Raw genomic sequence first — 12,633 nt, 5'->3', positions numbered from 1 at the left:
TTAATCAAGACTATTCACCAGGTGCATTACTCTAAAAGAAAAATGTCATGATATTCTCATGAAAAAGGTAGTGGTTTATTGAATTGTCAACAGAAAAATCACTTTGCAGTAAGACATAAAAAATGATGAAATAGTTACGAACAGATTGTCCATGTGTAGATATCAGCACTTGATACTCATCTTTCCCGAAGTTTGAATGGTAAAAGCCATCTGTCTGTGTGAAATCTAAAGGTCATTATGGCTACCGCTGCCAGCTGTTCCTTCCTTGTGACTTGTCAGATGTCCATGGAGAATGATGGTGAAGCAGGATGTGACAGCCCCCACGTGACAAAAAGCCCCCACCCTCCTAAGAGCTATGTTTATATATGTTTTCTACAGACCACGTGTTCCCTGTATATGGTGTTGACTTATACATACACAGAAATAGCTTTGGTAATGTCAGCAAGAAGCAATGTGCTCAGTACAGGATTGAGAATATGAATAATTCAATAAATAATTAATATTTAACACACTTGTACAGATTTTGGTGTCCTTCTTAATACTCCCACTCCTCCATGGACAAATAGACAACAACATCCTTACACCTCATAAGAACCTCTCCAGTCTGCAGCTCAATCATCTTGTAGGCGAGTTCTAGGATCTTCTGGTCATTGATGTCCTCTTGTATCAGGGTGAGGTGGAGGCCCCATGATTGGGCTGAGCGTTCTGGTCCCTTAGACACAGGGGTCTGACAGCGCTCACTAGAGGTATTCACTACTGTGTAAGCCTCTCCGGTAAGCTGGAAGAGGATCTCTAGGGTGAGGTGTAATATCCTCTCCATCATTTTCTCCTTGTCCATATGAATTCTTGATGATCTAATCAGGAATTTTTTTTTATATGGAAGATCTCTACTGAGGTGATTCACTATTGTAGTGACCTACAATATGTGGTGTGCAGCTCTGTAGGTGGAGGTCCCTACAATAGTGAATCCTTTCTTTTGAGATCTTCCATATAAGAATTTTTTCCTGACTGACCCGACAAGGATGGATATGGACAAGGTGAAAATGACAGAGAGAATATTACACCTTACCCTAGAGATCCTCTTCCGGCTTACAGAAGAGGCTTACACAGTGGTGAAGACCTCTAGTGCTTGTCAGACCCTTGTTTCTAAAGGATGGGGAAAACCCTGAGCCCAGTCATGGGGCCTCCACCTTACCCCCTGATACGAGGACATAAATGGCCAGAAGATCCTAGAACTCGCCTACAAGATGGTTGAGCTGCTGAATAGAGAGATTCCAATAAGATGTAAGGATGTTGCTGTCTATTTGTCAATGGAGGAGTAGGAGTATTTAGAAGGACACAAAAATCTGTAGAAGGACATCATGATGGAAGTTCCCCAGCCCCTCACATCACCAGTTCTCTCCAGTAAGAGAACAACACCAGAAGGACATTCCCATTCTCTTCTTCTACAGGACTGTAAACAAGAGAATCCCAATGTTCCTCAGGATAATCAGGTCCCTACAATAGTGTATACTCTCAGTAGCGATCTTCTATATAAGAACATTTTCCTGATTGTCCCATCCAGGATGGATATGAACAAGGAGAAAATAACGGAGAGGATATTATAACTCACACTATAGATCCTCTTCTGGCTTCCTGGAGCGGCTTACACAGTAGTGAAGAAGATCTATAGGGAGCAATGTCAGGTCCATGTGTCTAATGGATGGGGAAGCACTCTGAGCCCAATATTGGGGCCACCACCTCACCCCTTGATCCAAGAGGACATCAATGACCAGAAGATCCTAGAATTCACCTACAAAATGACTGAGCTGTTGACTGGAGAGGTTCCTATAAGATGTCAGGACGTCACTGTCTACTTCTCCATGGAGGAGTGGGAATATTTATAAGCTTTCCATTTAAATGTAGGCTTTAGCTCAAGAGAAGATTCACACAGGCAGGTTCCCTGCAACGAGAATCACCTTATTATGACTGTCGGGTACACATGAATTAGCCAATTTATGCTCTAAGCATTTTCAATTTTTCTAATTTTCTAGAGCAGTAATGCAATTCAGATTTCATATATTTTATGTTTGCATGCTATAGCGCTATAGAGAGCTAGTTTACTTGTTGGTTATGTATGGAGATGGTTACTGAGAATCCACCTCAGCTTCAGGTGTTTTTAATTACAGCAGGATCCTACCGTCCCATAAAAATATAAATGAATATACAAGCCAAGCACAAACAGCCGCTCAAGCTGAGCAAAGTCAGATGGTCCTGATAACAATGACCACAGAGAAGCCCCCAAGTAGAGGAAGGAGCAGGCAGTATGGAGGGAAAGGGTGTGTGGAGACCCCACGCGTATCGCTGCTCTAATGCAGCTTCGTCGGGAGGTGTACCCATGTGATGAATATTGTCTAATTTCTAGTCTAAGAATAAATATAAGTGGTTACAGGCATGTTGTTATCCCGATCATGTGCATGGACCGGAAGTATATGGGGGAATAGTGTGCAAGCGCAAGGGCCTTTCAAAGATGAACAAAGTCGGCGCATGCACAATGTGTGCAGAGAGTAAATATAGGCAAAAGGCTGGAGGAGACTTGCACATGCGCAGCGTGCGGCCGCACACAAAGGAACATACCGCGCGTTGGTGAAAAGATAAGCGCTGTCGGAGCAGGCTGTAAGCAATGACTTAAAGGGGCCATACCTAAGAATGGAAATATCAATTGTCCTAATAGGTGAGAGTCTAATAAGACTCACAAAATAACATAATGAAATGTAATTTAAAGACTCATGGACAATACGCTGTGAAAAGGACATAGTAGCCCAGGAGACATGCTAGAAAATATAAAATGTGAACAGAGGATGTATTTAAAGTGAAAGTCCTAGTACAAGGACATAGGATAAGCAAGGAATTAAAGGGCCATACCCAAAGATGAAAATACCAATTGTCTCAATAAGTTAGAGTCTAATAAGACAAACAAAATAACATTATAGAATGTAATTTAAAGACCCCCGGACAATGTACTGCAAACGAGATTTAATAACCCAAGCAAGGGATTGGGGGGGGGGGGGGGGTATTCAATTTATAGGAGGGGAAGATAGGGCAGATAGAGACCTGAGCACAAATAAGGAAGTTGGGGGTGGCGGTGGCATGGGGGGTGGGGTTAGAACAGTTGATAAGTTAAGAAAGAATAGAGGTACAGAGAGGAACATCAAGTGCATGTATACGAATGCCAGAAGCCTCGCCAACAAAATGGATGAATTAGAACTAATGTTGTTGGATCATAATTATGACATGGTGGGGATATCTGAAACATGGCTGGATGAGAGCCATGACTGGGCTGTTAACTTGCAGGGCTACAGCCTTTTCAGAAATGACCGTACAGATAAGCGAGGGGGTGGGGTGTGTCTATGTAAAATCGTCCTTAAAACCCATCCGGCGTGATAATATAGGTGAATTTAATGAAAATGTAGAGTCGCTGTGGGTGGAGATAAGGGGAGGGGGAAAAATAATAAATTACTGATAGGGGTTTGTTATAAATCTCCAAAAATAATGGAAGCAATGGAGCAAATAGATGAAGCTGCGACAGCAGACAGATGTGTCACACAGAGGTGTGTAGCATCAGCACTGTTGACAGATCAGCCTTGCAGGATAGAGCTTCATCATGGACTGATAATTCAATTCCTTCAAACTACAGGTCCTTCTCAAAAAATTAGCATATAGTGTTAAATTTCATTATTTACCATAATGTAATGATTACAATTAAACTTTCATATACTATAGATTCATTATCCACCAACTGAAATTTGTCAGGTCTTTTATTGTTTTAATACTGATGATTTTGGCATACAACTCCTGATAACCCAAAAAACCTGTCTCAATAAATTAGCATATCAAGAAAAGGTTCTCTAAATGACCTATTACCCTAATCTTCTGAATCAACTAATTAACTCTAAACACATGCAAAAGATACCTGAGGCTTTTAAAAACTCCCTGCCTGGTTCATTACTCAAAACCCCCATCATGGGTAAGACTAGCGACCTGACAGATGTCAAGAAGGCCATCATTGACACCCTCAAGCAAGAGGGTAAGACCCAGAAAGAAATTTCTCAACAAACAGGCTGTTCCCAGAGTGCTGTATCAAGGCACCTCAATGGTAAGTCTGTTGGAAGGAAACAATGTGGCAGAAAACGCTGTACAACGAGAAGAGGTGACCGGACCCTGAGGAAGATTGTGGAGAAGGACCGATTCCAGGCCTTGGGGAACCTGAGGAAGCAGTGGACTGAGTCTGGTGTGGAAACATCCAGAGCCACCGTGCACAGGCGTGTGCAGGAAATGGGCTACAGGTGCCGCATTCCCCAGGTAAAGCCACTTTTGAACCATAAACAGCGGCAGAAGCGCCTGACCTGGGCTACAGAGAAGCAGCACTGGACTGTTGCTAAGTGGTCCCAAGTACTTTTTTCTGATGAAAGCAAATTTTGCATGTCATTCGGAAATCAAGGTGCCAGAGTCTGGAGGAAGACTGGGGAGAAGGAAATGCCAAAATGCCTGAAGTCCAGTGTCAAGTACCCACAGTCAGTGATGGTGTGGGGTGCCATGTCAGCTGCTGGTGTTGGTCCACTGTGTTTCATCAAGGGCAGGGTCAATGCAGCTAGCTATCAGGAGATTTTGGAGCACTTCATGCTTCCATCGGCTGAAATGCTTTATGGAGATGAAGATTTCATTTTTCAGCACGACCTGGCACCTGCTCACAGTGCCAAAACCACTGGTAAATGGTTTACTGACCATGGTATTACTGTGCTCAATTGGCCTGCCAACTCTCCTGACCTGAACCCCATAGAGAATCTGTGGGATATTGTGAAGAGAAAGTTGAGAGACGCAAGACCCAACACTCTGGATGAGCTTAAGGCCGCTATTGAAGCATCCTGGGCCTCCATAACATCTCAGCAGTGTCACAGGCTGATTGCCTCCATGCCACGCCGCATTGAAGCAGTCATTTCTGCCAAAGGATTCCCGACCAAGTATTGAGTGCATAACTGAACATTATTATTTGATGGTTTTTTTGTTTGGTATTAAAAAACACTTTTATTTGATTGGTCTGGTGAAATATGCTAATTTATTGAGACAGGTTTTTTGGGTTATCAGGAGTTGTATGCCAAAATCATCAGTATTAAAACAATAAAAGACCTGACAAATTTCAGTTGGTGGATAATGAATCTATAGTATATGAAAGTTTAATTGTAATCATTACATTATGGTAAATAATGAAATTTAACACTATATGCTAATTTTTTGAGAAGGACCTGTATATTCACATTGATCACTAAGCAACAGATCTGTGAGACACGGAAGAAAAGAAACATCACAGAGAAAGAAACAGCCTTACCAAAAGCAGGTTGTCTAGTGTTTGGTAAGGCTGTTTCTTTTTCTGTGATTTTTTTTTTAAATTTATGTCTTATTTTTTTAATTCTAGTGTTAGGACTCGCGAGTGTTGGAACCCTTCATGATGGTTCTAAGCTTATGTATTTTGGCCAAAATATCGACCAACACCTCATGTATTTTATTAATAATTTATCATTTCCATTTTTATGCAAGATGCAGCCAGGCCCTTCAGTGTTGGTTGGGTGTACTGGGGTGTCTGTCCATGTGGGGTGCACTTGTATAGTGCTGGACAGCCCTCCTGATCTAATAGTATGGGCGTCATTTATTAGGCTATAAGCCAAACTCTGTACATCACACGTATCTGTGTGACGCACACCGATGGAGCTCGCATAGGATGCGAATGTTTAATACTGGGCAACCATCGCATCCATTAATTGGTAGGTTTGTGAGTGGGCGCTCCATCAGTATTTTGCACTTGTGTTGCCCCACCTTTATCATGGGGGGGTCTGCTGCATCCTGCTAAGTGCATTGGTAATCTGTCCTGAAGTTAGTAAGGCTGTATCAAAAATTGAGTTAATTTACAGTAGATCACAGCTAGTAGATATGTTTCAGTCCCGCATGGACCTTCATCGGACAAATGCTGTAGAAGACAATTGTATAAAGGATATAACAATGTCAGTTACACAATCTAGAAAAACAATTTAACAGTCAAAACCTGAAATGAAAGTAAAAGGACGACTACATAAATAAGTGTACCGCCAGACCGTCCAGAGTGTCGGTCTGTGAATATAAGGCCAGTCTCACACGTCCAGATAATTCCGGTGCCGGAGTTATCCGCGTCCGTGTGCTCACATGGCACATCAGTGTGGCACGTGCGGCAGCCGTGTGCCGCCCGTGTGCCCCCTGAGGACCACACGGACCGTGCAGGAGAGACAGCGCTACAGTAAGTAACTTTAAAAATAAAGTTTGGGGTCACCTCCCGCGTCCCACCCCTCCCCACTGAGAGGACGCATCGCGGGATCTGGGTGAGCATTTCTCTGCTAGCGGGCGGGGGGGTACGCGGGAGGTGACCCCAAACTTTATTTTTTTTTAAAAACTTAATCTTTCATCTCTTCTCTCCTTTGCTATGTGAAGAGAATGGGGCATCAGACTGCGCTGCTCGCCTGTCAGGATAATGTACCAGAGAAGTCCAAGTAGATGTAATAGAAAATAGACTTTATTTCTACGCGTTTCGTGGTGATCACACCACTTCCTCAGGACAGTCTATACACATACACATACAGGGTCTTGTATTTATAACAAAAAGAAGGCACATGGAGACGCCTTCTTTCAAAAAAACACCACACCCAGTGGGCGGGGAATCTGACAAACACATATTCAAACACATATGTACATCATGAAACACACAAAACAATCATAAAATATAATTGAGTATAGAACTTAAAACCATTGCTCATACATGTTAAAATCTAAATGCAAAAAAAACACATTAAAAAGAGTAAGTAAAGCAAATGAATACCTTTTGCAAGCTGGGGGAGTGCTAGAACCTACGGTGTTAAAACATTTATTCTTTGTCAGGACCCTGCTACTGATGTTTTGAACCATTGAGCCATGGGTGGATTTGATTGGATTGTTTTGTTTCGTGGTATTTTCACAAGAGCCTGTGAAATCAAAGAGATAACAGTGGAAAACAAAAAGGAAAAAAAAAAAAAAAAAAACCTTGATCTTTTTTTTCCTTTTCCTTTTTTTTTTTTTCTTCCTTCTCCCCCTTCTCCTCTCTTATAACGTGCAGAGGAATAATGAGCTTCTACAGGGGAACAGAGCAGAATCCATAGAAATATCCAAATCAATTGAACAAATCAGTTTTTTCGTTGAGTCCATGGGGATTTATAGTGTTCAGCTTGTGAATCCAGAAGATCTCTTTTCTGTTGAGAGTCTGGACTCGATTAGGATTATCAAGGGGGACATGGTCAATAGGGATCACCCTGAAGGGAGATCCTTTTGTTGTGATACATTGCATAATGCCTGGAAAGGCCATGCTGTAAAAATCCTTCTTTTATTTTATACCTGTGTGAGTTTATTCTTTTATGCAGCGGTTGCGTTGTCCTGCCCACATATAATTTCTTACATTCGCATATAATGACATAGATGACAAAACTGGATTGGCAAGTCAAATGGTATTTGATTTGAAACTCATCTGAATTTCCACTGTCTGATGAAAAAGTTTTTGCATCATGAATGATGCTGGAGCAGCATAGGCATCTCGGGATGCCACATCTATAGGAGCCTTGCCTGGTCTTTTTTGTAGAGGGATTGAGATCCTCTTTTTTCTTTAGCCGGCTGGGGCAAACATGTTTTTCAATGTTGGGGCGTTATCAGGGGATTACTGGGAAGAAGCTTCCCCAATATGGGATCATTAAGAAGTATGCCCCAATGTTTTTCCAGAACCAGACAAATTCTCTTGTTCTGGGCTGAAAAAGTAGTAGTAGTTGATCCTCAGACCTCTAGGACTTTCAGTCCTTTATAAGAAAGCTAACACTTAAGCGACATTTCTCCAAAGAAAACTCTCTCCAGAGCACCAAAATAACAGAAGATCCTATTTATCATACAGGATTAAAAGGAACGTATAATTTTTACCCCATCCAAAGTCAAGGCCACCATCTGAAAACTTTCTCTGATCTTGTTTCAAACGACCTGGACAAAATAATTTTGACACATAGCAAGGGGGAATCCAATCTCACCCCAAAAGAAAAAGAGGCATTAAAATCGATAAAGAGCAATCCAGACCTTGTCATCCGCATGGCAGACAAGGGGGGAGGAATAGTGGTATAGGACCGGGGGATTATCTATCAGAAGCATTTAGACTATTATCTGACCCCAAGACTTACAATAAGGTTGATAACACTCAATATAATAATGCAGGTATTGCTTATAATGCTTTAATATCAAAAGCTGATAGACAGAACATTCTGAATAAATCAGAGAAAATTTTTTTAAGAGTTGTCAATCCCCCGATTGCCTTTTTCTATCACCTTCCGAAAATCCACAAGGATGCTAAAAGGCCCCCTGGGAGACCCATAATTTCAGGGATAGGGTCCCTGACATCAAACCTTGCTAATTATGTGGATGTAGTGATGCACACACATGTAGACCAACTACACAGTTACTTGAGGGACTCCAGTCATCTAATCCGACTGACGAAGGACATCCCATGGAAGAACACTTTTGTTTTTATTTCCATGGATGTATCCGCTCTCTACTCCAGCATCCCACATGATTTGGGACTGGTGTGTTTTAAAACCTTCATAGACATTGATCCACGGTTGACACCTAGACAAAAATATTTTTTATATGAAAGCATGCAGTTCATACTCCATAATAATTTCTTTACCTTTCAAGATACCCTATACCATCAGATACTTGGGACCGCGATGGGCTCGAAGGTGGCACCAACTTATGCAAATTTGTTTATGGCCATCTTCGAGTCCATCTTCATATACAGCAGTATACATGCACCCAACATCATCATTTACAAACGTTACATAGATGATTTATTCTTTATTTATGATAATTCAAACGATGATGTGGGGTCATTCCTCAGGAGCATTGAAGATAACACCTGGGGTTTGGGTTTCACCCCCGTAGTAAACTCTGACACAGTTGACTTCCTTGACCTCACTTTTTTTCATGACAATATAAAAATTCATACAAGAACCTACTTCAAACCTGTGGATGCGAACAGTTATGTTCACTATCAAAGTGGACACTACACCAAATGGTTGAGAAATATTCTACTCAACCAATACAAAAGAATAAAGAGGAACTGCAGTATGGACATAGATTTCATTAACCAATCAAAAGTTTTATCACATAGATTTCTTGAAAGAAGCTACCCCAAAAAATTGTTCCATAGAGCCTTCTCTGAAAGCAAAAAAATAGAACAGATAGACTTAATCTCTAATAATATAAAAACAAAAAAATCAGCATCTGATACTAAGTTCAGCTTCAATTTTATTACAACTTTTTCAGCCCAGAACAAGAGAATTCGTCTGGTTCTGGAAAAACATTGGGGCATACTTCTTAATGATCCCATATTGGGGAAGCTTCTTCCCAGTAATCCCCTGATAACGTTTCGAAGGGCCCCAACATTGAAAAACATGTTGGCCCCCAGCCGGCTAAAGAAAAAAGAGGATCTCAATCCCTCTACAAAAAAGACCAGGCAAGGCTCCTATAGATGTGGCATCCCGAGATGCCTATTGTTGTGAATTCTGCTCTTGGGTTCCCTCCGGTGGTTGTTGGTGGTAGCGCAGTTGCCTCTGGGTTGTAATCCAGGGCAGGTGTTTCTGCTTATTGCAGCTCTACTAGGTATTTAGGTGTGCAGGATCCATTACTCCTTGCCAGTTGTCCATTGTTCTTGGAGGGTTTACTGTCATGGTTCTCAATGGCAAGAGAACGTAGTAAAGCATACAAAAGGACTAGCTCTAGGAAGATGGGAACTCGAGCTGACCGTGAGCTAAACCTACCGCACAACTAACAGTGGCCGGGTAGCGTGCCTATGTTTTATCCCTAGACGCCCAGCGCCAGCCGGAGAACTGACTGACCCTAGCAGAGGAAAATACAGACCTGGCTTACCTCTAGAGAAATTTTCCCCAAAAGGCAGACAGTAGCCCCCACATATATTGGCGGTGATTTTAGAGGAAATTGACATACGAAGTATGAAGATAGGTTTAGCAAATTGAGGTCCGCTTACTAGATAGTAGGAAGACAGAAAAGGGAACTTCACGGTCAGCTGAAAACCCTTTCAAAATACCATCCTGAAATTACTTTAAGACTCTAATATCAACTCATGACACCAGAGTGGCAATTTCAGCTCACAAGAGCTTCCAGCCTCAGAATATTCAATCACAGAGAACTGGAACAAAAATGCAAAACAAACTTAGGACTACAAGTCCAACTTAGCTGATAGTAGTCTAGGAGCAGGAACATGCAACAGAAAGGCTTCTGGTAACATTGTTGGCCGGCATAGAAATGACTGAGGAGCAAGGTTAAATAGAAAACTCCCACATCCTGATGGAAACAGGTGAACAGAGGAGATGAAGCACACAAGTGCAGTACCACCAGAAACCACCGGGGGAGCCCAGAAACCAAATTCACAACAGTACCCCCCCCTCAAGGAGGGGGCACCGAACCCTCACCAGAACCACCAGGGCGATCAGGATGAGCCCTATGAAAGGCACGGACCAAATCGGAGGCATGAACATCAGAGGCTGTCACCCAAGAGTTATCCTCCTGACCGTAGCCCTTCCACTTGACCAGATACTGAAGTCTCCGTCTGGAAACACGGGAGTCCAAGATCTTCTCGACAACGTACTCCAACTCACCCTCAACCAACACCGGAGCAGGAGGCTCAACGGAAGGCACAACCGGTACCTCATACCTGCGCAACAATGACCGATGGAAGACATTATGAATAGAAAAAGATGCAGGGAGGTCCAAACGAAAGGACACAGGGTTAAGAATCTCCAATATCTTGTACGGGCCGATGAACCGAGGCTTAAACTTAGGAGAAGAAACCTTCATAGGGACAAAACGAGAAGATAACCACACCAAGTCCCCAACACAAAGACGAGGACCAACACGACGACAGCGGTTGGCAAAATGCTGAGTCTTCTCCTGGGACAACTTCAAATTGTCCACCACATGCCCCCAAATCTGATGCAACCTCTCCACCACAGCATCCACTCCAGGACAATCCGAAGACTCCACCTGACCGGAAGAGAAACGAGGATGAGACCCCGAATTACAGAAGAAAGGAGAAACGAAGGTGGCAGAACTAGCCCGATTATTGAGGGCAAACTCCGCCAAGGGCAAAAAGGCAACCCAATCATCCTGATCCGCAGACACAAAACACCTCAAATAAGTCTCCAAGGTCTGATTAGTTCGCTCGGTCTGGCCATTAGTCTGAGGGTGGAAAGCAGACGAAAAAGACAAATCAATGCCCATCCTAGCACAGAACGCTCGCCAAAATCTAGACACAAATTGGGTTCCCCTGTCAGAAACGATATTCTCCGGAATACCATGCAAGCGCACCACATTTTGAAAAAACAGAGGAACCAGCTCGGATGAGGAAGGCAATTTAGGCAAGGGAACCAAATGGACCATCTTAGAGAAACGGTCACACACCACCCAGATGACAGACATCTTCTGAGAAACAGGGAGATCAGAAATAAAATCCATGGAGATGTGAGTCCAAGGCCTCTTCGGAATAGGCAAGGATAACAACAATCCACTAGCCCGAGAACAACAAGGCTTGGCCCGAGCACAAACATCACAAGACTGCACAAAACCTCGCACATCTCGCGACAGGGAAGGCCACCAGAAGGACCTAGCCACCAAATCCCTGGTACCAAAGATTCCAGGATGACCTGCTAACGCAGAAGAATGGACCTCCGAGATGACTCTACTGGTCCAATCATCAGGAACAAACAATCTACCAGGCGGGCAACGATCAGGTCTATCCGCCTGAAACTCCTGCAAGACCCGTCGCAAATCTGGGGAAACAGCAGATAATATCACTCCATCCTTAAGGATACCTGTAGGTTCAGAATTACCAGGGGAATCAGGTTCAAAACTCCTAGAAAGGGCATCCGCCTTCACATTTTTAGAACCCGGTAGGTAAGAAACCACAAAATTAAACCGAGAGAAAAATAACGACCAGCGCGCCTGTCTAGGATTCAGGCGCCTGGCGGACTCAAGATAAATCAAATTCTTGTGGTCGGTCAATACCACCACCTGATGTCTAGCCCCCTCAAGCCAATGACGCCACTCCTCAAAAGCCCACTTCATAGCCAAGAGCTCCCGATTACCAATATCATAATTTCGCTCAGCGGGCGAAAACTTACGAGAAAAGAACGCACAAGGTCTCATCACGGAGCAGTCGGAACTTTTCTGCGACAAAACCGCCCCAGCTCCGATTTCTCAAGCGTCGACCTCAACCTGAAAAGGAAGAGTAACATCAGGCTGACGCAATACAGGGGCGGAAGAAAAGCGGCGCTTAAGCTCCCGAAAGGCCTCCACAGCAGCAGGGGACCACTCAGCAACATCAGCACCCTTCTTAGTCAAATCAGTCAACGGTTTAGCGACATCAGAAAAACCAGTTATAAATCGACGATAAAAATTAGCAAAGCCCAAAAACTTCTGAAGGCTCTTAAGAGAAGAGGGTTGCGTCCAATCACAAATAGCCTGAACCTTGACAGGGTCCATCTCAATGGA

Source organism: Ranitomeya variabilis, chromosome 5 (genome assembly GCF_051348905.1).
Source record: "Ranitomeya variabilis isolate aRanVar5 chromosome 5, aRanVar5.hap1, whole genome shotgun sequence".
Classification (NCBI taxonomy): Eukaryota; Metazoa; Chordata; class Amphibia; order Anura; family Dendrobatidae; genus Ranitomeya; species Ranitomeya variabilis.
The sequence above is the reverse complement of the archived record's forward strand: the minus strand, read 5'-3'. Positions refer to the sequence as shown.